A 27,424-nucleotide genomic window follows, 5' to 3' on the forward strand; every position below is an offset into this window, starting at 1 on the left:
CATTGACTTTGGAACTGGGGCACGTATTTATGTCTGTGAGTGGCGATCACGTCTTTGAGATCTATGACTAGAAATATTGGTGACATGCATTCAGAAACTAGAGATGTCATGTCAGAATTGGGAATTTAGGCAACATTTGAGAAAGATATTTAGGTCATTAAATCTGAAGAGGCAGTGGTGAGATAGACAACCGTGTACTAGATGGGCAGTCCAGAGAAAAAGGGCCAGGTTATGGATCGAGTTGTAGGTGATGGGCAGATGACCACTGGTATGTGGGAGACAAAGTCTGGGCCTGGTCATTGACAGGGGGTGAGGAATCTCAAAGGTGACATCAGCCAATGGCTGCCAGTAACAGCATTGTGGTTGAATGGGAAGGAAGTTTGGCAGAAAATAAAATCAATCTCCGCCAAGTCCTCCTGTTGTGAACACAGGCCTGGGGCTTCCTTGTGATGAGTGTTCCTGACCTAAGAGAGTATTTGGGTAGGAGTGCAAATGGAGGAGGAGGAATATGTGGTTTACCTTGTCCAAGAATGTACTGAGAAGAACAGGATGATTGCTAGAGCAAAAAGAAGCAGAGGGACCCATTTTGACATTTTTATTCGGAAGGCTTTTTTTTTGACTTGGAGTCTCACTCTTGTTGCCCAAGCTGGAGTGCAGTGGCATACTCACAGCCACCACAGCCTCGACCTGCTGGGCTCTGACGATCCTTCTGCCTCAGCCTTCCAAGTAACTGGACTACAGGCAGGTGCCACCAAACCTGGCTAATTTTTGTGACTTACTGTAGAGACAAGGTCTCACCAAGTTGCCCAGGCTGGCCTTGAACCCCCGGGCTCAGGCAATCCTCTCGCCTTGGCCTCCCAAAGTGCTGGGATTACGGGCTGAACCATCCTGCCTGGCCAGTGGGTTTTTCTGTTTAATATTCAATCATGGTTTTGAAAGAGATAATGAAGGAAAAACATGGCAACGCTAACGAGGTGGTTTAAAACACGACCACATGTTCTTTGACACTCTTCCATTGAGTCTAAGTTCTTTTCCTTGCTACTAATTAATAGAGAGTGCTAGAAATGGCACAGCAGGACCCAGAGGCTGGTCATAAATGGTGATACAGCATTCTGCTGGCTTTGTCTCCTGGGATACTTGCTCTTGGAGACCAGAAGCCCCGGATGCTGGGACAGTCATGTGCAGGTGTTGACCAGCAGTCCTGACTGAGCTCCCAGCCAACAGCTGGCATCAACTGGCAGAAAAGGAAGTGAGGAAGCTTTCTGGAAATCCCTAGCCCAGTCCCCATCCAACAGCGGCCTCATGAGAGACCCTGGCTGAAAACCACCTTGCTGAGCCCAGTCAAACCATGGAAATGTGAGAAATGTTCTTCTTCTTCCCTCTCCCTTTCTTCCTCCTCATGAAAATTGTGGCCATTTTATGGTACTAAACTTGGGCTAGTTTATCACACAGCAATAGATAACTGAGACACTAACCAATGGTAGGGTTTTGGAAGTTATCAAAGGCCTCATACTAATTTCCTCTCAACATTCTTTCTTATTCTCCTTTATTCTTCCTATTTCTGTAAGGAAATGCCCTGATGATAACTCACATACAGTGGTGTAGAAGTGAGTTCTGACCAAGCGTCACACCAGGGGACCCATGATTGTCTAATCTGGCAGGAACCATTAGCAACTGTGGCCAAGGCCTGGCTATGAAGCTCCATATCCAAGAAGATGATGCTTCTCAGAATGTGGTACTCAGGTAAGAGTGAAATATCAGTTAATATGTAGGTGGGTGTTTGTGTTATTTCTTTTTTCTTTTTTTTGTTGAGTTGGAGTCTCACTCCATCGCCCCGACTGGAGTGCAGTGGCATGTTCCTGGCCACCGCAGCCTCGACGTGCTGGGCTCTGGCAATCCTCCTTCCACCTCAGCTTCCAAGTAGCCAGAACTACAGAAGTGTGCTACCATGCCCGGCTAATTTTTGATTGATTGTAGAGATGAGGTCTTGCCAAGTTGCCCAGGCGGGTCTCGAACCCGCGGGATCAGGCAATCCACTCACCTCAGCCTCCTAAAGTGCTGGGATGACAGGCTGAGCCACCGAGTCAGGCTGTTTGGATTATTTCTTAAACCCTTTATGCAGTTTGTCTCCATGGCTTTAATCGGACTCAGGCCGGGTTGCGGGTATCACTTGCCAGTGTGCAAACATGATGTTTCCGGGGGAGGGAAATTCTAGATGGTAAGGACGAGAATAAAAGGAAAGAGTCATGTTGGGGTGAGTAATAATAATTGTTAACTCCCATTGTACCTATTGTCACATTATTCTTTTTACATAATATGTATTTTACATTGTGAGTAAGATTCAAAGGCTTTCAGAACCACTTTTCTTACTTTAAATAGTGGATTTTATGTATCATTAGGTTGGTAATTATAGAAAAGCCACAGTTATTTTACATCTTACTTGGAACTCTTGGCAGTACCCCACTCTGGCATCTAATTCACCTTCAGAAGAAAGAAATTTTTTTGTTTCCCAAGAGTCTTGTGGAGGAGAGGAAGAAAAGGAAGAAAGAGCACTGGCAAAGTCCACTAGAACAGCTGGGGTGAGGAGGTTCCTGCAGGCCTAGGGTTCTCTATGAGGATTTTGGAAAACTCAGGGAGAAACCTGGAAGGCAACTGGCCCTGAGGGGGTGGCCTGTTGGCCCCCGGCCCGCCTGCTTGGAGACAGGCACGCAATGGCTTTGAGAGACACAGTTTGGGGCTCTTGTCCGTGCTGAGGAAGGAGTGAAAGCAGACACATGTCTGCTCCCCTCAATCATTCTCTATTTCCCCCCTAAATGTAAAGAAGTGCTAAGTCACCACAAGTGGAAGACAAGATCACAGTGGTCTCCTCTTATTTGTGGCTTCACTTTCTGTGGTTTGGTTACCTGTGGGCAATAGTGGTTCAGAAGTATTCCACGGAAAATTCCAGAAACACATAAGTTATGTTTTAAGTTGCTCGCCATTCTGAGTAGCATGTTAAAAATCTCACACTGTCCTGCCCGAGACATGAATCATCCATTTGTCTAGCGTCGCCACGCTGTTTATGTGACCCGCCCATGGGCCACTGGGTCATTTGGGTTTTCAGAGGGACCAGTCATGGTATTACAGAGCTTGTGTTCAAGTCCCTTATTTTGCCTAGTGAAATTTAAGAGTAGTGAAGCTGCCGATGCACGTATGCCAAAGAGAAGGTGCAAAATGGTGAAAGTCCTCAAATTAATAAGGAAAGGAAAAAATCATATGTTGAAATTGTTACGATCTATAGTACAATCAGATAATTAGAGGAGCGAGAGAGAGAGAGAAAGAGACAGAGAGAGGCCGCATTCACATAGCTTTTATTATAGGATATTGTTATAATTGTTCTCTTTTATTTCTAGTTGTTGTTAATCTTTCACTGTGCCTAATTTATGAATTAACCTTTATCATAATTATGTATATGAGAACATTGTATATAAAGTGTGTGGTACTATCTGTGGCTTCAGGTATCTCCTGAGGGTCTTTGAATAGTTCCTCCTACTGCAATTAAGGGGGACTACTGTAGTTCATTTCAACATGTATGTTTTCTTTCTTTTTAAAAATTTTGTTTGAGTCAAGATCTCACTCTGTCATTCCAGCTGGAATGCAGTGGCGCAATCACAGCTCATTGCAACCTTGTACTCCTGGGTCAGGCGATCCTTCGCCTCAGCCTCCTGAGTAGCTGTGACTACAGGCGCATGCCACTACGCCCGGCTAATTTTTTTTTTTTTTTTTAGTTGGAGTCTCATTCTATCACCCAGGCTGGAGTGCAGTGGCATGCACGCTCACGGCCACCCCATCCTTGACCTGCTGGGCTCCGGCGAGCCTTCTGCCTCAGCCTTCCAAGTAGCCGGAACTGCAGGCGCATGTTACCACGCCCAGCTAATTTTTTATTTTTTATTGTAGGGACAAAGTCTCGCCAAGTCACCAGGTCTTGTTTCGAACCCGCGGGCTCAGGCAATCCACTCACCTCGGCCTCCCAAAGTGCTGGGATTGCAGGTTGAGCCACCGAGCCCGGTCTAGGCTAATTAAAAAAAAATTTTTTTTTGTAGAGACGAGGTCTCACTATGTTGCCTAGGCTGGTCTTGAACTTCTGGGCTCAAGCAATCCTCCCACCTCGGCCTCCCAAAGTGTAACATGCATGTATTGAGCACAGGCAAAAAGTCAGACTCTGGAGGTACAAAGATGATTAACATGCAATCTCTGCCTCGAGACAGACTCATAAATGTGATCTGTGTATGATGTACCAAGGAGCAAGTGGAAGGTTGTACAACACAGGGGTATGGAGGTCCACTCTTACTGACTGCTCCAAATGCTAGCTGTGCAAAACATGAAGCCCCTTCCCCCTTGACTTCTTAATTCTGTTGATGTTATACTCCTGTCTTGTCACTTACCCTTTTTGGGGTGAGCTGTACCATTTCTTAGGCATGTTGTGGGAGGAATTTATTCATGTAACTAAATAAAAAGTCATATTTACTCACATTACTAAGGGTTTTCCATATGAAGGCTTTTATCAATATTTTCTTATTGTCTTCATAAAAACCCTACTAAGAAGGTCCCATTATACTCCTTGCTTTATAGACTTGGCCAGTGAACCACAGAGAGGGTCAGTAACTTTCTCAAGTTCACACAGCTAGCTCATGGTGGAGCCAGAATTTGAATCCGATTCTAGAGCTCACATCCTATTTGTCTGCATCTAGTTGAATACTGGCATCTTTTCCAATTATTGAGCTTTTATCGCTCAAGAAGTAAACTCTCAATTAGAAGGATTCATTCTGAGCAGGAATGTTGTGTGCTTGAACACTCCACCCAAAGAGCAAGACCTTGGCACCTCCCGAGGTTCCTCCTGAGAATGCAAGGAAACTACAGAGAAGGAAGCCGTATGCACACCAGAAAAATTCCTTACTTTCTCCCAGCATGGAACACGTGGTTGCACTGTGCCCACCTTGAAGCTCTTTGGGTTTTGGATCAGTGTTTTTCCCTTTTTAGTAGATATCAGGATTTTATTTGTTCTCGAATACCTGTTATCCATCAAATTCAGCCAGAACTTTCTCCACTCCTTGGCAATCAGCAGCTAGCATAGTCCAAACTAGCTGCTGGACTTCAGGAAAACAATCTAAGACAACTAAAATATGTAATCTGGAAAACAAAGCTTTCTAAATACCCTGCCAGGATTTGCTAAGCATTCAGATATCCTGAGTCCCCCAAAAGAAAAAAGTTAGAGCCCCGTGGTATGTAATGTTTTCACAGTTTTCTACTTCTTCCTCTTCTTTTTTTTTTGAGTTAGAGTCTCACTCCATCACCCAGGCTGGAGTGCAGTGGCACACTCACGGCCCACCCCAGCGTCAACCTGTTAGGCACCGGTGATCCTTCTGCCTCAGCCTTCCAAGTAGCCGGAACTACAGGTGCACGCTACCACACCTGGCTAATTTTTTATTTATTGTAGAGATGAGGTCTCAACAAGTTGCCTGGGCTGGTCTCGAACCCATGGACTCAGGCAATCCGCTCGTCTTGGCCTCCCAAAGTGCTGGAATTACAAGCTGAGCCACCGTGCCCTGCCCACATTTTTCTTCTAATCTGTTCACATGGGCTGTCAAATTCATTTTCAAGGACTTTTCCAGCTTCTGATATTCATGTATGATTGCGTATTATTGATTCATGTATGACTGCATAATATTATAAATTATTAACTGAAATTTTCATTTCCCAGTGTTTTTTTTTTTTTCTTTGCACTTTCTCTTAATTAAGTGCTTATTAGTTTTCAAACTGACCATGAGTTAGAATCACCTGAAAAGCTTTCTGGTTGATCAGCTTTCAACCTGATCTCACCCTCAGATTGAATAAGTCAGTAGCCAGACGTGGGCATTTTTGAAAAAGCTCTCTAGAAGATTTTAATGTACGGTTAAACTTCAGAATCCTCGGAGTGACTGAACTTCCTGTTTTCAGGGGGACTCTCATGCAAGGGATACAAATTCTAGAAGAAAAAAGAGACATATTCTTGGCATTTGAGTTTTAACAAACCAGCAGGGGAGTGGAAAGGACATAAGACAGACAGAAGATCTGGCAGAAAACAGCACAAGTAACAGCAAAGCTTCCTTCCCCCAGAAAAGAAAAAGATTCCTTGGGCAGCAAGGGAACCAGAGGAACAAAGGGAGAACCAGAAGGGAATGACAAGTCTTATTTATTTTGGAGTCTTGGAGATCCTCCTAGACACAAGGGATGACTTACATGCATTTAAGATGGGGCACCAGGAGGGGTGCTGGACATCTGAACAGATGCCTTTGTGGACAGACATAGGGAAAACCAGACACACCTCCCTCCTTGCTCCAATCCCTTGGTGCAACATGGGCTTCTTAGAACTTAGATGACATTCTTGGGAAGGAAGTGAGAATACTGAATTTTGGTGGAGGGAAAGGAAGACTCAGAATATAAATTAGGTTGAATTATAGAATATTATAGGTATACTCTATATCCTACAAACCTGCTTTTAACATTTGTACACATTAGATCTGTCTTTTGGTGGAAAGAATAATGAGAAATTGGCCTTACTGATTCTGCCTCGTAGCTCTGGATTTACTTTTGACTACCTGGTTTTTGAGTGTTGTATTTTAAAACAATTTGTTGGTGATTTAAAACAACAACAACAACAACAGAGAGATGAGGTCATGTTGCCCAGACTGGTCTCAAGTGATTCTCCCACCTCTGCCTCCTAAAGGGTCAGGATTACAGGCATAAGCCATTAAGCCTCGCATGTATGTTCTTAATAGAGGCCTAAGGAAACGTGCTCAATAGATGTTGAAAGGTGATACCAATCACCACTTTAATATGAAGGTACTCCTACCCAACTGACCAAATTCCATTTGATAGCACGACCAAGTGATTTGGGACTTAATATTAATGTTTTATAATCTCGTTCATTATTAGAAGCAACTTCATGAATTGAGACATTTAAAAACTAATTTTATTTATGTATTCGGAGTGTTTTACTCCAAGAGGGAAAAGGGTATATAGAAAAAATCTTCACTCAGCCCTGTTCCCTAGCTACCCAACTTCTTTCAGAAGCAACCAGTGTTAGCAGTTTCTGATGGGTCCTTTGGAGATATTCAGTGCATGCAGATGCAAACTTGTAAGTATTCTCTGTGCTTTATTGTTCTTTTCCTCAAATGGCAGCTGATGTAAGTTGATCTAGACCCCGATTTCTTTTTTTTTTTGAGTTGGAGTCTCACTCTGTCGCCCAGACTGGAGTGCAGTGGCCGCTCCCGGCCACCGCAGCCTCGACCTGCTGGGCTCTGGTGATCCTTCCGCCTCAGCCTCCTAAGTAGCCGGAATTACAGGCATGCGCTACCACGCCCGGCTCATTTTTTGATTTATTGTAGAGATGAGGTCTCGCTGCCCAGGCGGGTCTCGAACCCGCGGGCTCAGGCAATCCACTCACCTCAGCCTCCCAAAGGCGCGGGATTACAGGCTGAGCCACCGAGCCCGGCTTAGACGCCGATTTCTACATCAGGACTTGATGGGGTTCTTCTTTCTTTTCCATGGCTGCATAAATATGTCATTAAATGTATACCTTAAGTTTTTTTTTAACCAGTCTGTATTGACGGGGAATTTTAGATTTTTTTCCATTCATTAAGCATTTTTTTTTTTTTTTTGAGTCAGGGTCTCACTCTGTTGCTCAGAATGGAGTGCAGAGGCACACTCACGGCCAACACAGCCTCGACCTGCTGGGCTCAGGCGATCCTTCCGCCTCAGCCTTCTAAGTAGCTGGAACTACAGGCACGATCCACATCCGGCTTATTTTTTGATTTATTGTAGAGACGAGGTTTCAACAAGTTGCCCAGGCTGGTCCCGAACCCCTGAGTTCAGGCAATCCTCTCACCTTGGCCTCTCAAAGTGTCGGGATTACAGGCTTGAGCCACCACGCCCGGCCATTAAGCATTTTAAAAAATAATTGAGCCAGTTGGGCACAGTGGCTCATGCCTGTAATCCCAGCACTTTGGGAGGCAGAGTCAACAGAATTGTGAGCCCAAGGGTTTGAGAACAGCCTGGGCAACTTGGCAAGTCTTTGTCTTTACAATTAAAAAAAAAAAAAAGCCTGGCATGGCGGTGTACACCTCTGATTCCAGCTACTTTGCTGAGGCAGAAGGATTGCCTGAACCCAGCAGGTCAAGGCTGCGGTAGCTGTGAGCCTACCGCTGCACTTCAGCCTGGGTGGAAAAAAAAATTGAGCCTGAGCGTGATGGTGCACATCTGTAATCTCAGCGCTTTGGGAAGCTGAGATGAGAGGATTGCTTGAGCCCAGGAGTTCAAGACCAGCCTAGGCAGCAAAATGTCTCTACAAAAAATGAAAAAATAAGGCCTAGCTACTCAGAAGGCCAAGGCAGAAGGAATGCCTGAGCCCAGGAGGTTGAGGCTGCAGTGAGCTATGATTTTGCCACTGTATTCCAGCCTGGGCAACTCCAACTATAAATAAATAAATAAGAATACAATAAATACATACACAAATAAAATAAAATAAAAAATAATTGAGGATCAAGGTTTCTCTGGAAAGCTTCAGCTCTTCCTCGTCTAGAATTGCCAGTTTGACAGTAATGGCAATGTATGAATCTTAATTGCTATTATGTCATCAGCATTTCAGTTCATTAAGAAAGGATTTTAATTTTATACATTAAAAGATACTTTATCACTGCATAATTACATTTAAACTCTTAAGAAGCTTTATGGGCTTTTTCTTTTCCTCTTTCATAATTCCATAAAATTTTTATGTTCCCATCCATTTTTTTCTGGTCTTGACTAAAATCTGTTTTAGCACCATTAGTAGTATAATATTTCAATGTGCCCTCATGCTGTTCTATGACATCAAAGTATAAATAGAGAACTTAGCAATACCATTTGGAAATCCTTGCTTTGGTTAGAATTACTTGTTTCAACCGCTTGAGAAGTCTAGCTAAAAGCAACACCCTTTCTTGAGGGAGAAACACATCAAATTTTCCATTATTTATAATTTTTCATAAATAAATCCAGCTCATCAGCCTCTTTAGGTGTTAAGATCTGACCCATTTCTAGGTGAAACTGATGGTACCTTCTGAAATGTAAGTCCTCTTCTGTGACTGCCTGGTTGTATTTTGAGATGCCACATTGACATCAAATAGATTTAGAATTGCAGAATCTCGTTATTGTCATGGACATGAAGGTTATCTGATCTGAACACTCCAGACACAACACAGGACTGCTCTTTCTGGGAAAAAAAAATCACCACCCTGCTAGACAGATCATTTTATTTTTGTTTAAAAAAAGATTCTAAAAATTTTGTGCTTAAATGCAATGAATTTTTTTTAGATCAAAAGATCAACATATTATGCTAGCTCTTCTGGTGACAGTGGATTAAGCTAAAGACAAATGATGGATGACATAAATCTAAAGTCAACAGAAATAGAAAAAGGCATGAAGAGAAGTTTCCAAGTGATGCTGATTTTTCTCAAACTTAGGGTCAGAAGTATGAGGAAACGCAGTGTCAATATCTTTTTTGACTGGACTCAGTGGCCCACCCTGTAATCCCAGCATTTTGAGAGGCCAAGGCAAGTGGCTTGGCACGTCCACAGGTTCGAGACTAGCCTGGGAAACTTGACAAGACCTTGTTTTTACAATAAATTAACAAAAAATCAGCCAGGCATGGTAGCGCACACCTGTAGTTCCAGCCACTTGGAAGGCTGATGTGGAAGGATTGCCAGGGCCCAGCAGGTCGACGCTGGGGTGACTGTGAGTGTGCCATTGCATTCCAGCCTGGGTGATGGAGTGAGACTCCAACTAAAAAAAAAAAAAAATTTCTTTTTCTTGCCTCCTCCTTGAAATTCACCCAAATGATCCCTTGGATGCTAGGAAGACTTGCTAATTTGTGAAAGCATCATCTTATTCTGAGGAAAATGGTACATACCCTACATTGCTGCAGGTTAGAACATGACTAGCAGTCATAGAGCTGGGTGATTTTCAGGCAGCATTTGAACATGAGGTTGCTATCATGGACTTAACACTCCAACATCTTACATTTTTTGCCAGTAGTATGGGCTACATTTACACATGAGGCTCCATTGTTGTTGGTTGTCAAGGGCCCATCCCTTACTCCCCTAGAATTGCACTTCAATTTCCCCTTGGAAAGCAATACTTCTATTGGATACTATGCTGACGGGACTGGTGTCAAGGCATTTCCCATTTACCTACCATGAGGAGGGCACATGACCCAAGTTCAGTCACAACCTCTCCATGGAAATTGAGTTAGGTAGATATTGAAACCCTTTCGTTCAAGGGCATTATCTGTTTCTTTAGCCTTGCTTTCCATGCTGTGAGCCAACAAATGTCAATGAACTCCATTTTTACTTAAATTAGCCTGATATGGTTTTGGTTGCTTGAAATCCAAGAAGTCCAACAGATATGATGATGAAGAGAGGATATTGCTTGTGAATCACTTGGAAGCCCTCAGGTGATAGCTAATCCAGGAATTCTATTTCCTTCGTAAAGGTTTTTAAACTCCAACCAAAATGAATTATGGTCAGAAGGTTAATTATAGGATCCTACACAGCAAATTGAGTTGGAAAAAGCCATATTAATAAGTAGCTCGAGATTGCTGGGCTTCCACAAGTATTTTGACAGGTCTATCCATTCTGGATAGTTTATACTCTCCTTGGGATGAATTATCCAAACTGTTGGCACCGCTGCTGTAGCTGGGAGATTGGGAGTGGTGTCTGGTCTCCCTGGCAGATTTCATAGCGAAGGGAAGGAGATGTCCTCCCAGACATATGTTGTTTTTCTCCAGTCTGGGTCATTTGTGCTTCTAAAACCTGTCTTCAGATTCCATTCTAGACTCTGAGACCCACTTTTGCTGTCCCTCTTTGTCATCTTTATCAAACTCCATGAATAAGCTCAGTGGGTCTGGGAAGGCAACATGAATGTCCGTTTGCAATTTTAATTTCTGAAAATAAAATTTTTTGCAATAAGTGAAAAGACGGTCTTTACATGACTCTAGCTCTGTCTCTAAAATCCTACTTTTTTTTTTTTTTTAGTTGTAGTATCAGTCCGTTGCCCAGGTTGGAGTTGCAGTGGCACACTCATGGCCATCCCAGAGTTGACCTGCTGGGCTCTGGTGATCCTTCCCCCTCAAGTAGCCAGAACTACAGGTGCGCGCTACCATGCCTGGCTAATTTTTGATTTATTGCAGAGAGACAAGGTTTTGCCACGTTGCCCGGACTGATCTCGAACCCGCAGGCTCAGGCAATCCACTCGCCTCGGCCTTCCCGAGTGCTGGGATTACAGGTTGAGCCACTGAGCCCGGCCAAAATACTACTTCTTAAGCATAGTTAAAATCCCACATATTTTTGCAATGCTCTTCCAGTTGACCACATCTGGAAGGACTCTGTCTCCACACTCCGACACCCTCTGATGGGTATCGTCTGCACCAGACTCGCTGGTGTTGATCTTATACTGCTTGGAAATCTGGCCCTTTATTTACACTTTTTTTTTTCTTTTTTTTTTTTAAATTGGAGTCTCACTCTGTCGCCCAGACTGGAGTGCAGTGGCCGCTCCCGGCCACCGCAGCCTCGACCTACTGGGCTCCGGCGATCCTTCTGCCTCAGCCTTCCGAGTAGCCGGAATTACAGGCGTGCGTTACCACGCCCAGCTGATTTTTTTTTTTGATTTATTGTAGAGATGAGGTCTCGCTGCCCAGGCGGGTCTCGAACCCGCGGACTCAGGCAATCCACTCACCTCAGCCTCCCAAAGGCGCGGGATTACAGGCTGAGCCACCGAGCCCGGCTTGTTTACACATTTTATTTCCCTTCATTGTTCCTTAGTTGGTTGAGGGTAGGGATTTCTTTTATGAATCTTGTCTCTCCTATGATGGTGGGCATGAACGAATGAATGGATGACATCTTTTTATAGTCCCTCCCCATCTGTTGCTGGATTCAACGAGTGTTGATGACCCTTATTACTAATTGGGTGGCACCCCTGGCAGTGAGATTTAGGCCAACAGCAGCAGTAAAGGAAAAAACGTCCTGGCAGCATGACAGAACCAGGATGTCTCAGGCTGTGATCCTCGTTCCATTGCAGTCTGCAGACATATCTCAAAATATGTGTTTTAAAATCATTGGAATTTGGAGACTTTCGGCAAAGAATGCGCTCCCCCTGTTCTCTTCTGCTTCAGTCACCACTCTATTTACATATGTATGCTCCTGGGTAGACTCTGAAGACATTTGAGTTTGGGACCCCAATTATGTTTTCAACCTTGTTGCTGAATCTGCAAATACTCCGTATATCTGCCAGTCTCCCTACAGTTCTCTGTATTTCCCTACCGCATGTGCTTTCAAAAGGCCTTGTCAAGAGTGGTACCTACATGCGCCCCGTGACAAAGCTAGGCCTTCCCTGTCTGAATATTACCAGGTTGTCATGAGTGCAAACCCATGCCATGAGGCAATGTCTGGCTTTCAAGATCTGGGGTCATAGCTCAGCCTCAGGGTGAGCTCTTCTCTAGAAACTTCGCAGACATTTGCTCTCTTCACTGTGCTCCAGTTTCCAGGGAAAGCCAATGGCTTGAATAAAAACTATATTTGCAGAAGTGCTTGGGTAATGAGGCTGGTGTCCAATAAGAGCAGCATGACCTCTGTATGTCTCTGTGGTCAAAGTAGAGAGGCGCTAAGCTCTGTGAGTTTATTGGCCACTGAAGAGACATGCAGATGTGAGGCCAACTAACTAACTAGCACAACTTTTAGGAGAGCTTTGCATCACAGCCAGAGCCTGTGACATGCAGAAGTCCCTTGCAGGCTGAATTCCTTCCTTGGGTAGAGCTTGTTCTAAGACACCCTCTTTAAATCTCAGATTGACCCTGAGGCCCAGACTAGCTCTGAGACAGGGCAGAGAGTAGAAGGAAAAACGTGAAGAGGTAGCAAAGATGGTAGATAGATGGCTTCGAAAAACAGTAGCAAGCATTCAGGACATCATTCAGTGCCTGGGAGTGGTTTTCAAAGAAGTAAAAAATAGACACAGAGACCAAGTAGAGAAGGAAGAGAAAAGAATAGCCTTTTTTGAATTCTCAAAGTCAAATTTATTTGCTAGTATTTTATATTTACATAGCATTTTACAGGCTGAATTTTTTCACGTATTAGTCGGTTGAAAACCATCTGGGAAACATCAGTGTAGGAGTGATTATATTCATTATTAACAGAAGGGGAAACTTGCTCAAGATTCCCTCTCAGTCCCTCAAATCAGAGCTGTGATAGTCCAGTTCCCACATTCAATCTCCAGCTCCTTATCTCTGAAATAGTTTTAGGGCATTTTTAAGTGTGGGCTAACACTTAACTGGCAGGCTCATTATCCATGTTTGGTTTTATCTCTTTTTTTTTGAGTCGGAGGCTCATTCTGTCACCCAGGCTGGAGTGCAGTGGCGTGCCGATGGCTACTGCGGCCTCCACCTGCTGGGCTCAGGAGATCCTTCCGCCTCAGCCTTCCAAGTAGCTGAAACTACAAGCATGCACCACCATCCCAAGCTATTTTTAAAAATTTATTTATTGTAGAGACGAGGTCTCCCATGTTGCCCAGAATGGTCTCGAACCCCTGCGTTCAGGCAATCCTCTCACCTCAGCCTCCCAAAGTGTTGAGATTACAGGCGTGAGCCACCATGCCTGGTGGTTTGATCTCTTTATTTTCAGTCACGAGGGAGGAAGCCAGAGGCACAGGGACTTCTGGTGCTGTCCCTGAGGACTGCACTCACGGCCTGGGGGCCTGACCTGCCTGTGGTCATGGTCCTTTTTCTGTCACTCTCCCTAATTCCATGAATGCTTGAGGGGCACATAAAGTTTGCTCTTACCTGGAGCAAGAACTGGCACCCAGCTTTATATTTTGCCCAGTGTGACCTTTGTCTAAGGTTGGAGTTATCTATTAACCACCATCCCTGCTAGGTGCTGTGAAAAGTAGAGGTGTAAACTTTTCGCACAATTTAACAAACGCTATGATAAAGAAAGCCTTTTCTTTGCAGGAGGCAGGGTTGGAAGGAACAGGAAGGAATCCTTGCGCTCTCCTCTCTGCGTTCTGTTAGTTTATAAGTATTAGTACACTAGCTCTAATTTCATGTGCTTATTAAACTCTCATGCTGGGAATATTCTGGAATGTGAAAAGCCGTTGATATCTCTTGCCTGGGCAATGATAGTAACTTCTTTCTTGATTTTCTTACTTTCTGTCATTCTTTCATGTGACGCTTTTGTTTCCCAGGTAACAGGCTTTTGAAAGCTCAAGAGTGCACCTCCAGCACCTCCTTCCTCCCAGGATGGGCAAGTCCTCCCATTCGTAAGCTTGTGAGGCCTGTAGGCCTCCAGAGCAAACGCCAGCTGCCAGCTTTTTGACGGTCACCCTCCCCACCGGAATTCTGACCCACAGGATTCTCTAGGCCTCTGCCTTGAGCCTTTGAGCATGTGGCTTTCTCTCCCTTTGGTATTCTCCTTCCAACTCTCATCCCTTAACAATCTCATGCCCTTTCCTTTCTCTAATAACTGAGTCTGGAAAGTCGCTGCAGCCTCAACCTCCCAGGCTCAGGTGATCCTTCCACTTCAACCTCCTGAGCAGCTGGGACATATCTGGCTAATTTTTTTTTGTAAGAGATGAGGTTTTGCTATGTTCCTACGCTGGTCTTGAACTCCTGGGCTCAAGCAATTGCTACCTGCCTTGGCCTCCCAAAGTGCTGGGGTTATAGGCCTCAGCTACAGCAGCCGGCCTGGTCCTCATTAAACTTTCTGCACTACTTTTAGAGATCTCCTATTCTATCAGAGCTAGTAGTTTTGGGGGTAGTGGGGTGTGTGTGTGTGTGTGTGTGTGTGTGTGTGTGTGTGTGTGTGTGTTTGAGAAAGAGAAAGAATAAGGGTGACAGAGGAAAACACAGAGCTTAGAGAACTGAGTAGTGTCTTTTCAGAAGAGGAGAAATCCCAGAAGGATACACCCTCAAAGCCCACCCTGGGTTTTTCTGCTGGCCTACAGCGTTGCACTGCTTTTCCTTACACCAAGAACAGGTGCCTGGATCACAGAGGCTATGGCTGTCGCCCGTAAATTCCCTCACTTCCTGGTAACCTCCCTGCAGCAGGGACTGATTCCTGCTCGTCTGCCCCTCCAGTCAAGAGCACACACAACGCCTGGTCTGGAGTCGGGGGCTGCCAGTGGCAAAAGTGAATGACCCAGCAGTCTGGAGCCTGCTCCTCTGCCAGCCTAACTCTTTGTGCCCTGAGTTTGCTCCTGACACGGCCTCCCTTCAGTCCCCTGTACCTGGCTTGCCTGTGGATGTCTCTCACTCCGTTAGCCTGCGGGACCTGGCCCAGGTCTGACTTCAGCTGCTCCTCCACATCTGTCTACACAGAGCCTGGCCGCTGGGTGCGTTTCAAACAATCGAGAGCCTGACCTATTGGCCCGGCTCCATCTCTGTCCCCCAGTGCCCCTCCCACAATGGAGGCAGGAGTGGAGGGCCAGCTCTTCTCCCACCCACGAGCTCCTTTTCTCTCTTAGCTCGGAGTTGCCTGCTTATAAATCCCTTTCCCCTCCAGGAATGCCCTTGACATTGTTCAATCTAATACCTTTCTTCCCAAAATAAGTCAACAAAAGAAGAGCAAACCCAAAATATAGCAGGGCTGCCTTCTCCTCGTGGTGATGCATGTCTTTACAAAACAAGTCAATTGATGTGAGGTCCTGGGTGGATTTCATCTCTTTGGCCCGATGCCTCATGCCCTGACATTAAAGCCTTAGGCAGCGCTGATTAAAATCGTAAGCTTGCTCAGATTGCACTCTTATTGATTTTTTCAGATAGGCAACAAAAGGCAAGCTTGTTTTTGTCAGTGTTTGCTGAACACCAGTAATTGATGTGGGGTAGAGAGCAGCAGAGCTGTTAGAGGCAAGTATACAACACCTCTAAAAGCTGAAAATCCAAAAGATAAGATCGAATTTCCAATCCTGCCCTAAGCTGGCTCCTTACTTGTTCTTGAAAGGGTGAGAGGCATTTCTGTATCAAAATCATTAAGCTCAAAAGTGTTGGAGCATCAAGATGAGAGGATTGAAGGTTTTCCTAACTCAGGGAAGAATTGTTACTGATTTCTTTGTGTATTTGAATTTAAGTTGAATTTATTTGTTTAGTTAGTTAGTTAGTTAGAGTCTCATTCTGTCACCCAGGCTGGAATGCAGTGACATGCTCACAGTCACCACAGCCTTGACTCACTGGTCTTAGGCGACCCTTCTGCCTCAGTCTTCCAAGAGCTGAAACCACAGGTGCACACCACCATGCCTGCCAAGTGGCCCAGGCTGCTCTCGAACCCCTAGACTCGGGTAATCATCTCCCCTCTGCCTCCCAAAGTGCTGGGATTACAGGCATGAGCCACTGTGAATGGTCAAATTTATTCTTTTTTTTAATGTTATTGCATTAGTAAACAAAAAAAGTTTTTAAAAAATCTCACTTTTCAGTTCAATACAGTTTGTTCCTTCATTAAGAAAATAATCAGGCTGGTACTATGCACAAAACAATGCTTCAGAATGTGAAACACACACTTTAGAAGATTAAAGGAAAAATAATTTAAAGAGCATATTTGTGGGTTCAAAAAACTTAGCAATATAGCTTAAATGTCATATTTGCTGATGACATATTATATTCATTCAGAATTTCAAAAATTAAAACCACATTTGATTTACTTGGTGTCTGAAGCTATGTGTCCTAGAAAAGATTAAAAAGAAGATGGAAAGGTTTTTCTTTATTCCATCTGACCAAGAGGGAATGACAGGAACTGGGCTTATTCCCCTGCTTGAAATAACAAAAAGATCAGATGAAAAAAATTTTTTTAGATTGTTTAATTGGAGTCTACTGGAGTGCAGTAACTGGGACTGAGTAGCTGGGACTACAGACACTCGCCACCATGTCTGGCTAAATTTTTGATTTTTTTGTGTGTGGAGAAGCAGTCTCATTATGTTGCCCAGGCTGGTCTTGAACTTCTGGACTCAAGCGATCTTCCTGCCTCGGCCTCCTAGGGTGCTAGGATTACAGGCATGAATCACCGTGACGGCCTGAGATGAAATTAAAAAAAAAAAAAAAAGAAACTTAATACATAAGGCATCAGATTGTGAAGGACAATGATTCCAGAAATGGAAAACAAATGAAGGGAGCCCTACAATTGTCCCAGTTTGTTGTGTGGAAAAAGTTTCTAGTTTGCAGTATAGAGAGAGGGAACCCAAGCCGAGAATCTAGAGGCTTTCTTGAGTTGAGAAGACAGAGCTGCAAGACAGAGGGAAACATGGTTGCTAGATTTCACAGGGCAGAGTATCAGGCAGGAAAGAGCTATAAGGAAAACTCAGGAAATCTGTAGTATTCAGCTCAGTACTGATGAGTGCATGTTTGAAGAAACTGAGGCTGGAGAAAGAGTCACCGAGGAGAGTAGAAGAAATAATGCCCAGAATTCACACAGAATCAGAATAATGCGTGTTACTAACAGCCAGAATGGAGACTCATCTAAGGCACTTGAAAGTAAAGATTCACATAGGTTGATAGTCAAAAAATGATAAAGAATGCTAATTTAAAAAAAAAAAAAAGCCTTTAGTGGGCTGTGTGCAGTGGCTCACACTTGTAATTGTAATTCCAGCACTTTGGGAGGCTGAAGCGAGAGGATTGCTTGAGCTCTGGAGTTTGAGACCTGCCTAGGCAACATAGCGAGCCCTCATCTCTACAAAAAACATTTAAATATATATATATAGCTGAGTGTGGTGGTGCATGCCTATAGTCCCAGCTACTTGGGAGGCTGAGGTGGAAGGATCGCCTGAACCCAGGAGGTCGAGGTTGTGATGAGCCATGATTGTGCCACTGCACTCCAGTCTGGGTGACAGAGTGAGACCCTGACTCAAAAAACAAAATGAAACAAAAAAAGCCTGTAGTGACTACATTTGCATAATAGTAATTTCAGAGAAAAGAATATTCCCATTAATACCATAGATAAAGATGTCACTTTATCCAGAGGACATAGCCAGTTTGAAACATGTAGGCACCAAAGAATAAAGCTTCAAACTTGAAGCAAAGTCTGATATAACTGCAAAGAGAAAGAAAAATCCACAGTCTCCCTCTTAATAATTGGTTGGACAAGCAGGCTGAAAATTAGTAAGGTTATTGAATGCTTGAACAACTCTATTATCCAGTTTTATCTTATTGGCCTTCACTCAATGACAGAACATCTTTTCAAGTGCAGACAGGACACTCACTAAGAAAGACCATATTCTGAGCCATAAAACAAGTCTTAAAAAATTACCAAAAATTCATGTCATACAAAGTATGTTCTTTTACCAAAATGAAATTAGAAATCAAAACCAGAAAGAATATATTATTATCACTTAGTTTCCAAGTTTTTGGAAGCAAAACAGTCCATTTCTAAACAATCTATTGACTAATCTATTAATTAGATTAGTTAATCTATTAAAATGATTAAGATTAATTAATCTATTAAGATGATAAGAAAAGGGAAACCGAAAAAGTATTTAGAACTAAATGAAGATGAAGACAAAGCATTAAAACGTATGAAAGTTATCTAAGCCGGGCTCGGTGGCTCAGCCTGTAATCCCGCACCTTTGGGAGGCTGAGGTGAGTGGATTGCCTGAGCCTGCGGGTTCGAGACCCGCCTGGGCAGCGAGACCTCATCTCTGCAATAAATCAAAAAATCAGCCGGGCAGTAGCGCATGCCTGTAATTCTGGCTACTCGGAAGGCTGAGGCGGAAGGATCACCAGAGCCCAGCAGGTCGAGGCTGCGGTGGCCGGGAGCGGCCACTGCACTCCAGTCTGGATGACAGAGTGAGACTCCAACTCAAAAAAAAAAAAAAAAGAAAGAAAGATATCTAAAGCAATACTTAGAGGAAAATGTATAGTACTAAATAATGACACTAGAAAAAATTCTCAAATCAATGAACTCACCTTCTACCATAAGAATCTAGAAAAAAGAAGAGCAAATTAAGTTCAACCAAGTAGAAAAAAAAAAGAGGTAAGATCAGAGTATAAATCATTAAGATTGAAAATAAAAAAATAGAGAAAATCAGTAAGCCTAAAACTGATTCTTTGAGAAGATATTGATAAATCATTAGTCAGAATAATTAGAAATCAAGTGTGTGTGTGTGTGTTTGGGGGGGGAAGTGGAGACACAAGTTACCAACATCAGGATTTTGTGGATTATATTGATATTAAAAGCCTAATAAGGTTATGTCATAAACAATTTTATGCCAATATATTTGACAATTTATATTAAATGGACAAATTTCTTCAAAGACATATTCTAACATTAATAATATTAATAATATTAAAGAAGAAATAGATATCTTCCTGCTTGTTAAAGAAGAAATAGATATTTTGAATAGACCTGCTTGTTAAAGAAATTGAATATATAGTCTAAAGTCTTCTTACAAAGAGAACTTCAGGCCTGAAGCTTTCACTGATAAGTTGTGCCAAACATTTAGGGAATAAATATTAATTCTAATTCTAAACAAACACTTGAAGATAATTTAAAAGGAAAGACTACTTTCCAAGAAATTCAATAAGACCGTCATTAATCTGATACCAAAACCTAAACACATAAATATCAAAAAAGGAAAACTACAAACCAATGTTCTTTCTGAACTTAGATGCAACAATTCTTAACAAAATTTAGCAGATCAACTCCAAATGTACATTAAAAAGATAATAGATCATGATCTTTTAAAAAATTTTACAAACACACTGCTGGTTTAGTATTCAAAAAACAATCAATGCAACATGCCATGTTTATAGACTAATAAAGGAAAACTGTACAATAATTTTAATAAATGTGAAAAAAGCACTTGGCAAAAATCCAAAATCCATTTCTTACACAAGTGCTCAACAGACTGGAAAACAGAAGGAAAACTCTTTAATCTTATAAAATCATTAATGAAATTAGCTGGGCTGGTGATTCACACCTGTAATCTCAGCACTTTGGGAGGCAGAGGCGAGAAGATTGCCTGAACCCATGGGCTCAAGACCAGCCTGGGCAATTTGGCGAGACCTCATCTCTACAGTAAACCAAAAAATTAACCAGGCGTGGTGGTGTGTATCTGTAATTCTAGCTACTTGGAAGGCTGAGGTAGAAAGATTGCCTGAGCACAGCAGGTCGAGGCTGCAGTGTCTGTGATCATGCCACTACACTCCAGCCTGGACAACAGAGTGAGACTCCAACCCAAAAAAGAAAAAGAAAAACCTACATTAATATCATACTTAATGGTTAAAGACTGATTTTTTCCTTCAAGATCAAAAACAAGTCAAGAATATCTGCTCTTACCACTTCTATTTAACATTTCCCTGAAAAGTCTAGCCAATTCAATATGTAACAAAAGAAACAATGGTATGCAAATTGGATAAAGAATTAAAGCTTTTATTATTTATGATTGTCTACATAGAAAATCCCACCAAATCTACATAACACTGCTAGAACTAATATTCTTACTTTAACAATGTTTCACTATACAGAATCAATATATAGAAATCCATTTTATTTCTATATACTGGCAACAAAAAACCCAAGAAACTGAAATTCAAAAAACAATGCAACTTACATAGTATAAAAGGATACTTAAAGGTACATCTTACAAAATATGTACCAGGCCTGAAAATGACAAAACATTATTGGGATAAATTAATGAAGTATTAAAAAAAAAAAAAAGAGAGATAGACCATGTTCATGGATTAGAAGACTCAATATTGTTAAGATGTCAGTTCTCCCCAAATTAACCTATAGATTCAATACAATTCTAAGCAAAATGCATCTGACTTTTTTCTAGAAATTGGCAAGCTATTTTAAAATGTATATGGAAATGCAGGTGATCTAGAATAGCTAAAACAACCCTGTAAAAAGAAGAATAAAGTTGGAGGACTTTTGCTACTTAACTTCAAAGCTTCTTACTAAGCTATAGTAATCAAGACAGGGTGGTATATTTGTCAAGATGGAGAAATTGATCAGTGAAACAATCAAAAGCTCAGGCAGAACCCATCACACATCTGGTCAATTTGCATATTCAACAATTAACTAAAAGTGGATCATAGATGTAAACGTAAAACCTAAACCTTCTTTAAAAAAAGTAAAGGAATATCTGTGTTGTAAAAAAGGTAAAGCTTTCTTATAAACAACATCAATATCACAATCTATAAAAGAAAAAATATAAATCAGACTTCATCAAAACTAAAACTTCTGTTTTTAGGGAAATGGTGTTAAGAGAATGAAAAGACAGACTGTAAACTGAAAGGAAATATGTGCATATTACATATTTGATAAATAACATGCATCCATTTCATGTAAAAAAACTTTTAAAACTCAATAAGAAAAAAAGTTCAATAAAAATGGTCAAAAGATTTGAACAAGTTCTTCATCAAAGAAGATTTATGGATGGCAAATAAGCATATGAAATGGTGCTCAACCTCGTTAGTCATTAAAGAAATGTAAATTAGTACAATTATTTACCACATACAACTATTAAAACAGTTTAAATTACTTCTAAAACAATTTAAATTAAACAACTATTAATTTTTAAAATTGACCATACTAAGTGTTGATATGGATGTGAAACACCTGGAACTCTCTTACACTTCTGATGGGAGTGTAAAATAGTACTGTCATTTTGGAAAACAGTTTGGCAATTTCTTCAAGTTAAATATGCACATACCATATGATTCAGCCATTGAACTCTAATTATTTACCCACGATGAATAAAATCATATGTCCATACAAATGCAAGTGTTCATAATAGTGTAATTTGTAATAGCTCCAAACTAGAAGCAACTAAAATATCCATCAATAGGTACTCGACCTATCGACCTATTGGATAAACCATTTGGTGCATCCAAGCGATAGAATCTAGTCATATTAGTAAAAAAGGAATAGGATATTGATACACAAAGCAATATGGATGAAATAAACTAGACAAAAAAGAGTACTTACCTTATGATTCCACTTATGTAACACTTTAGAAAGTACTTTCCAATCTATAGTTACGGGAAGCAGATCGATGGTTGCCTGGAAAGTGGAACGGAATAGAGAGAGCTGGAGGGACAGGAAGGAGGGGTTACAAAGGGACACAAGCAGTCTTTAGATGAATGAACTCATTGTTCAACTGTAGTGATGATTTCACAGATGTACACATACGTCAAATTTATCAAAAGGTATACTACACACGTCTTTTTTTTTGCTAATTATATCTCAATTAATATAGTCTAAATACACGACTGATAAAGAGCTCAGTCTGGGTTTAAGAAAGAAACTAGCATTTCTGTGAACTAGAGACTGATCCGATTTTAAAATTTCAAATAGTAAATATTAAAATATATTGATATTTATTGAAATAAATAAATTTCCTATAACTATTACAAGTAACTGAAAGCAACCAAATATGGAAATCTGTTGAAAAGTATTCTTCAAAAAATAAATACACTTTTAGAACATATGGGTGAAGGTACTATCTGTGAATACAAGTTTTGTCCATTCCAACAATATTGCCATCTGCTAAATAATAATTTGTTTCAATAAGAAGAAAAAATAATACAAATCTTGACATGATTTGGTAATGCAATAAATGTCATTAAAATTGGAAAAGTCTTCTGAAAAATGATCAGGAAGCCAAAAAATTTAAAATACCATTGGCTAAATAGTCATGGTTATGTGGTCCCTAATAAAATCAATAATGATGATAAAATTGTGATTTTCGTAAAAAAGATACATAAGAAGGTCCTAGTAAGTTTTAAAAACATTTAATTTAGAAGCATCTGGATTTTAAGAAATGAGTTCTTTTTAAATTTTATTTAAGAACACCCCAAAGTCCTAATAGAGTTCACACTTAAAATACTTTGTGAATGAATGAATATAAATCTGATCACTGCAGATTGAGTTTTGGATCTGGATATTTTTCTTAATTTTCGTAATTCAAAATGAAACTAAAAGATAACAAGGTTCATGCGAATGGAAATCATCACTGTCCTGTTTTCCTCCTGCCTTACTTTAGTATTTCAGAACCTATAACAGTGCCTGGTATTGCCAGATTTCAATGATTATTTTTTAATAAATTAACGGATCTTCGTTATTGTAAAATTGCCCTAGGTACTTCCATCATTGTCTCCCCCACTCGGATAACTTGCTTCTGAGAGACAGGTGGCTTTGCTGTCTTTTTCTTTACTTTCTTGAATGAGGGGCTTTCCTGCCATGCATGAGTTGTTCATCACACTGATGGTTCTCAGGGAAGTTGACAGCCTTCAGGCATTGTTAAACAAGGATTCTGAAACTTGAAACACAACGTGATAGCTGTCTTGCTTACTTAGTGCTGGTGGCCTTTTCTGTGAAGACCCAGAGATGATTAAAATGCTTATGATCATGGAAACTGAAAGCAGGAGAAAGGACACTTGTTGTTACATTTATTTTGGACTTTCTTTTTGTAAACTTCTTGAGAAAAATGGGTGTTTGTCTCTTTTCCTTGTCATATGCTATAGGAAAAACGGTTTGTCTTTCATATTGGGTTTTTTGCCTTGAAGAAATCGCAAAGATGTACTTAACTTCCCAAAGACTTTGTGATTATGGCAAAGATTGATGTGTACTTTGAAGTGAATTTGTTTGACCTATTTCATTTCCAACATTTTTTAAAGCCACAAAACCAAAAACAGATTTTCCCTTTAGCATTTCCTAATTATTTAAATAATTAAACCAATAATGAAAATTTATTGAAATGGATTTTCAACAGTAACAGATGCCCTGGAGCCTCCTGTATATGAGAGCACTGGGCTTTCTTTTAAAGACAGATTTTTTAATTCCAGAAAATAAAAAGTACCCTTAAGGCTTAACCAAATTAAAAAAAAAAAAATCTGTTCTGAGAATGAAAATGTCTTCACCTCTTAAACTTGAGCTAATTGGAATCTCACACTCAATGCATGAACTAGCAATATACACACAAATGTGCTGCTGGTCTTGAGACCAGTTATCACATAGTCCCTCAAGGAAATACAAACATGTTGTTAAATAAGGAAACCATTAAGATGGGAAGAAAATTGCTTAAATAGCTGATGAATATGCTGATTGTTGGTAAAGAGTCTCTGATCTTGCTACATATATGTTGTGTTATTCAGCTCTGGCTGCCATTATAACATACTGTAGGCTGGGTGGCTTAACAACAGGGATTTGTTTCTCATGGTTCTGGAGGCTGGGAAGTCCGAGATCAAGATGCTGGCTGATTTGGTTCCCCAGGGAGGGTACTCTTCCTGGCTTGCGACTGACTGCTTTTCTTGCCGTGTCCTTACATGGCAGAGAAAGCTCTAGTCTCTCTTCTTCCTCTTCTTATAAGGACACTAATCTCATCATGGGGTCTCCACTCTCTTGACCTCATCTACCTAACTACCTCTTGAAGTTCTCACCTCCCAATATCATCACACTATGGGTTAAGTCTTTAATATATAAATTTATCTAGTATATAAATATATAAAAATGCATGTATATACCTATACACAATATATAATTATACAGTATATTCATTATTAATCAAATATATATTATATAAATATATAAATGTATAAAATATGAATATACAAATTTATACAAACATTTACTCAATAACTGTGTATCCCAGGCCCCCCACAAATGTATGTTCTTGCCTGCAAAATACATTCTTCCCAACCCAACAGCTTCAAAAGTCTTAAGTCGTTCCAGCATTAAGTCTAAAGTCCAAAGTCTTGTCAAAATCAGACACGAGTGAGACTCAAGGTACAATTCATCCCAAGACATAATTTTTCTCCAGCTATAAACCTATAAAATCAGAAATGTTACATGTTCTCAAAATATAACAGTGGAACAGGCATTTCTTCAAAGGGAGAAATGGAAAAGAAGGAAGGAGTGATGGGTGCCAAGCACGGTTTATTCCATTTGAACTTAAGGCTCAAGAACTGTCCTTTTTGGTTTGATGCTCTGCCCTCTAGGTCCACTGGGATAGTGGTTCTACCTCCTCTGCTCTGCTGGACAGGAATCAACAGCCCCAAGGTTTGGAGTTGTCCTACCTCCAAGGCTCTAGAAGACTGCCATTTGGCCTGCTGAAACCAAGGTAATGGCCCCTCACCTCAGTCTGAGTTGTCAACCCTAATGACTTCTGAATTACATTCAAGGTCATTCTTCCCTTGTCTTGAAGAACAGTGCATGTTAACAACCAAATAGTTCTATGGTGCAGTCTTATAAGATCTAAGACACTTGATAGGCATTCTTCATTTCATCCTGTCCCTACCTCCTTCAGTTCAAACTGGCAGTGTTTCTGCTTGAATAATTCTGTAATCTCTTTATCAAATTTAGCCACAGAATTCAGGTATTCTTTTCTTAACATGCTTTCTTATATTTTACCATACAGACAGGCCAAAAAGTTTCCAAATTTTTGATTTCTTTATTTTGTAACAACTCCTTTTTCAGTTTATTTCTCTCTTTTTGCATCAAACCGGAGAAACCAAGCTGCACCTCCAACAATTTGCTTAGAAATCCCCTCAGCTAAATATCTAGTTTTATTTCTCACAAGTTCTACCTTCCACAAAACACTAGAACACAAAAACAATTTAGCCAAGTTCTTTTTTTTTTTGAGTTGGAGTCTCACTCCATCACCCAGGCTGGAGTGCAGTGGCACACTCATGACCACCACAGCATCGACCTGCTGGGCTCCGGCAATCCTTTCACCTCAGACTTCCAAGTAGCTGTAACTCCAGATGCATGCTAACCACACCTGGCTAGTTTTTGATTTAGTGTAGAGACGAGGTCTCGCCAAGTTGCCCGGGCTGGACTTGAACCTGCGGGCTCAGGCAATCCACTTGCCTTAGCCCCTCAAAGTGCTGGGATTACAGGCTGAGCCACTGAGGCTGGCCTAGCCATTTTTTACCACTACATAACAAGAATCAACTTTCCACTTGTTTCCAATAATGTGCTCCTTGTTTCTGAGATCTTGCCAGATTGGCCTTTAACATCTGTCCAAATCAATTTCGACTGCTCACACAAAATACTTTAGGTAATCTATAAACAACAACAATTTATTTCTCACAGCTTTGAAGAATGAGAAGTCCAAGCTCAAGGTGCTGGCAGATTTGATGTCTGGTGAAGATGGCTGTCTCTGATTCCAAGATGGCACCCTGTTGCCATGCCCTCATATGGCAGATAGGGTGCATGCTATGTTCTCACATGGTAGAAGGCAGAAGGACAAAGGGCAGGGTGCTTCCTTCAATTTTTTTTCATAAAAGCACCAATTCATTTATGAGGATAGAGCCTTCGTGACCTTTTCTTGTTCTTTAAATTTTACTGCTTGGTGAGGTGGCTCATACCTGCAATCCCAGCACTTTGGGAGGCAGAGCCAAGAGAATTGCCTGAGCCCAAGGGTTCTAGACCAACCTGGGCAACTTGGCAAGACCTCACCTCTACCATTAAAAAAGAAATTAGCCAGGTTTGATGGCTAATGTTTTGTGTCTATAGTTCTAGCTATGTGGAAGACTGAGGTGGGAAGATTGCTTGAGCTCAGCAGGTTGAGGCTGCGGTAGTCATGAGCATGCCACTGCCCTCCAGCCTGGGAGACAGAGTGAGACTTAGACTCAAATGAATAAATAATTAATTAATAAATACATTTTAGTGCATCTATTTAAGGTATATACCATATTACGGGATGCATATGATTGTAAAATGGTTATAGAATGAAGCCAATCAATGCATCCATAATCTCACATAGATTTGTCGGGGTGAGGGGGTCCTTACAGCTTGATTTTACTTGTTTGGCAGGAATCCCAAATACAGTACAATTTTATTACCTGTAGGCTTCATGTTGTACATTAGATTTCTAGTGTTGTTCATCTTCTATCTCTACTATTTTGTATCCTCTGACCTTCATCTCCCCATGTGCTCTTCCTCCCCTTCAGTAACCACTGTTTCATTCTTTATCTCTCTCTATATATTTGACTTCTTTTTTTAAGATTCCACATATAAATGAGATCATGCAATATTTTTCTTTCTGTGTTGAGTTTATTTCACTTAGCATGATGTTCTCCAGTTTCATTCAAGTTGTGGCAAATGACCGGATCTCCTTTTTTTAAGGCTGAATAATATTCCATATATAGATGGGATTAACAGTAGCAAATATCTGTCTGGGGCTGGGAAAACACCTCTTATCAACAGGGTGTCTGAATGAAACGTAATTGTACACCTAACCCTTAACTGTACCCCACAAAACTATAATAAAAATACTGATTAATTATTAAAAAAAAAAAAAAAAAAAAAAAATCCCCAGCCCTGTCTATGTCACACTGTCGGGCGCACCATAATCAACATAGGTCGGGCTTTCAGTAAAAAAAAAAAAAAAAATATTCCAT

General features: G+C 41.1%; 1 pseudogene; it reads left to right on the plus strand.

The window, feature by feature from the left end:
• Positions 1-201: 201 nt before the first annotated feature.
• Positions 202-27,424, plus strand: part of LOC110595986 — a 31,701-nt pseudogene continuing 4,478 nt past the window's right edge.

This window comes from Carlito syrichta, unplaced genomic scaffold (assembly GCF_000164805.1).
Source record: "Carlito syrichta isolate Samal-C Ts95f unplaced genomic scaffold, Tarsius_syrichta-2.0.1 Scaffold305656, whole genome shotgun sequence".
Lineage (NCBI taxonomy): Eukaryota > Metazoa > Chordata > Mammalia > Primates > Tarsiidae > Carlito > Carlito syrichta.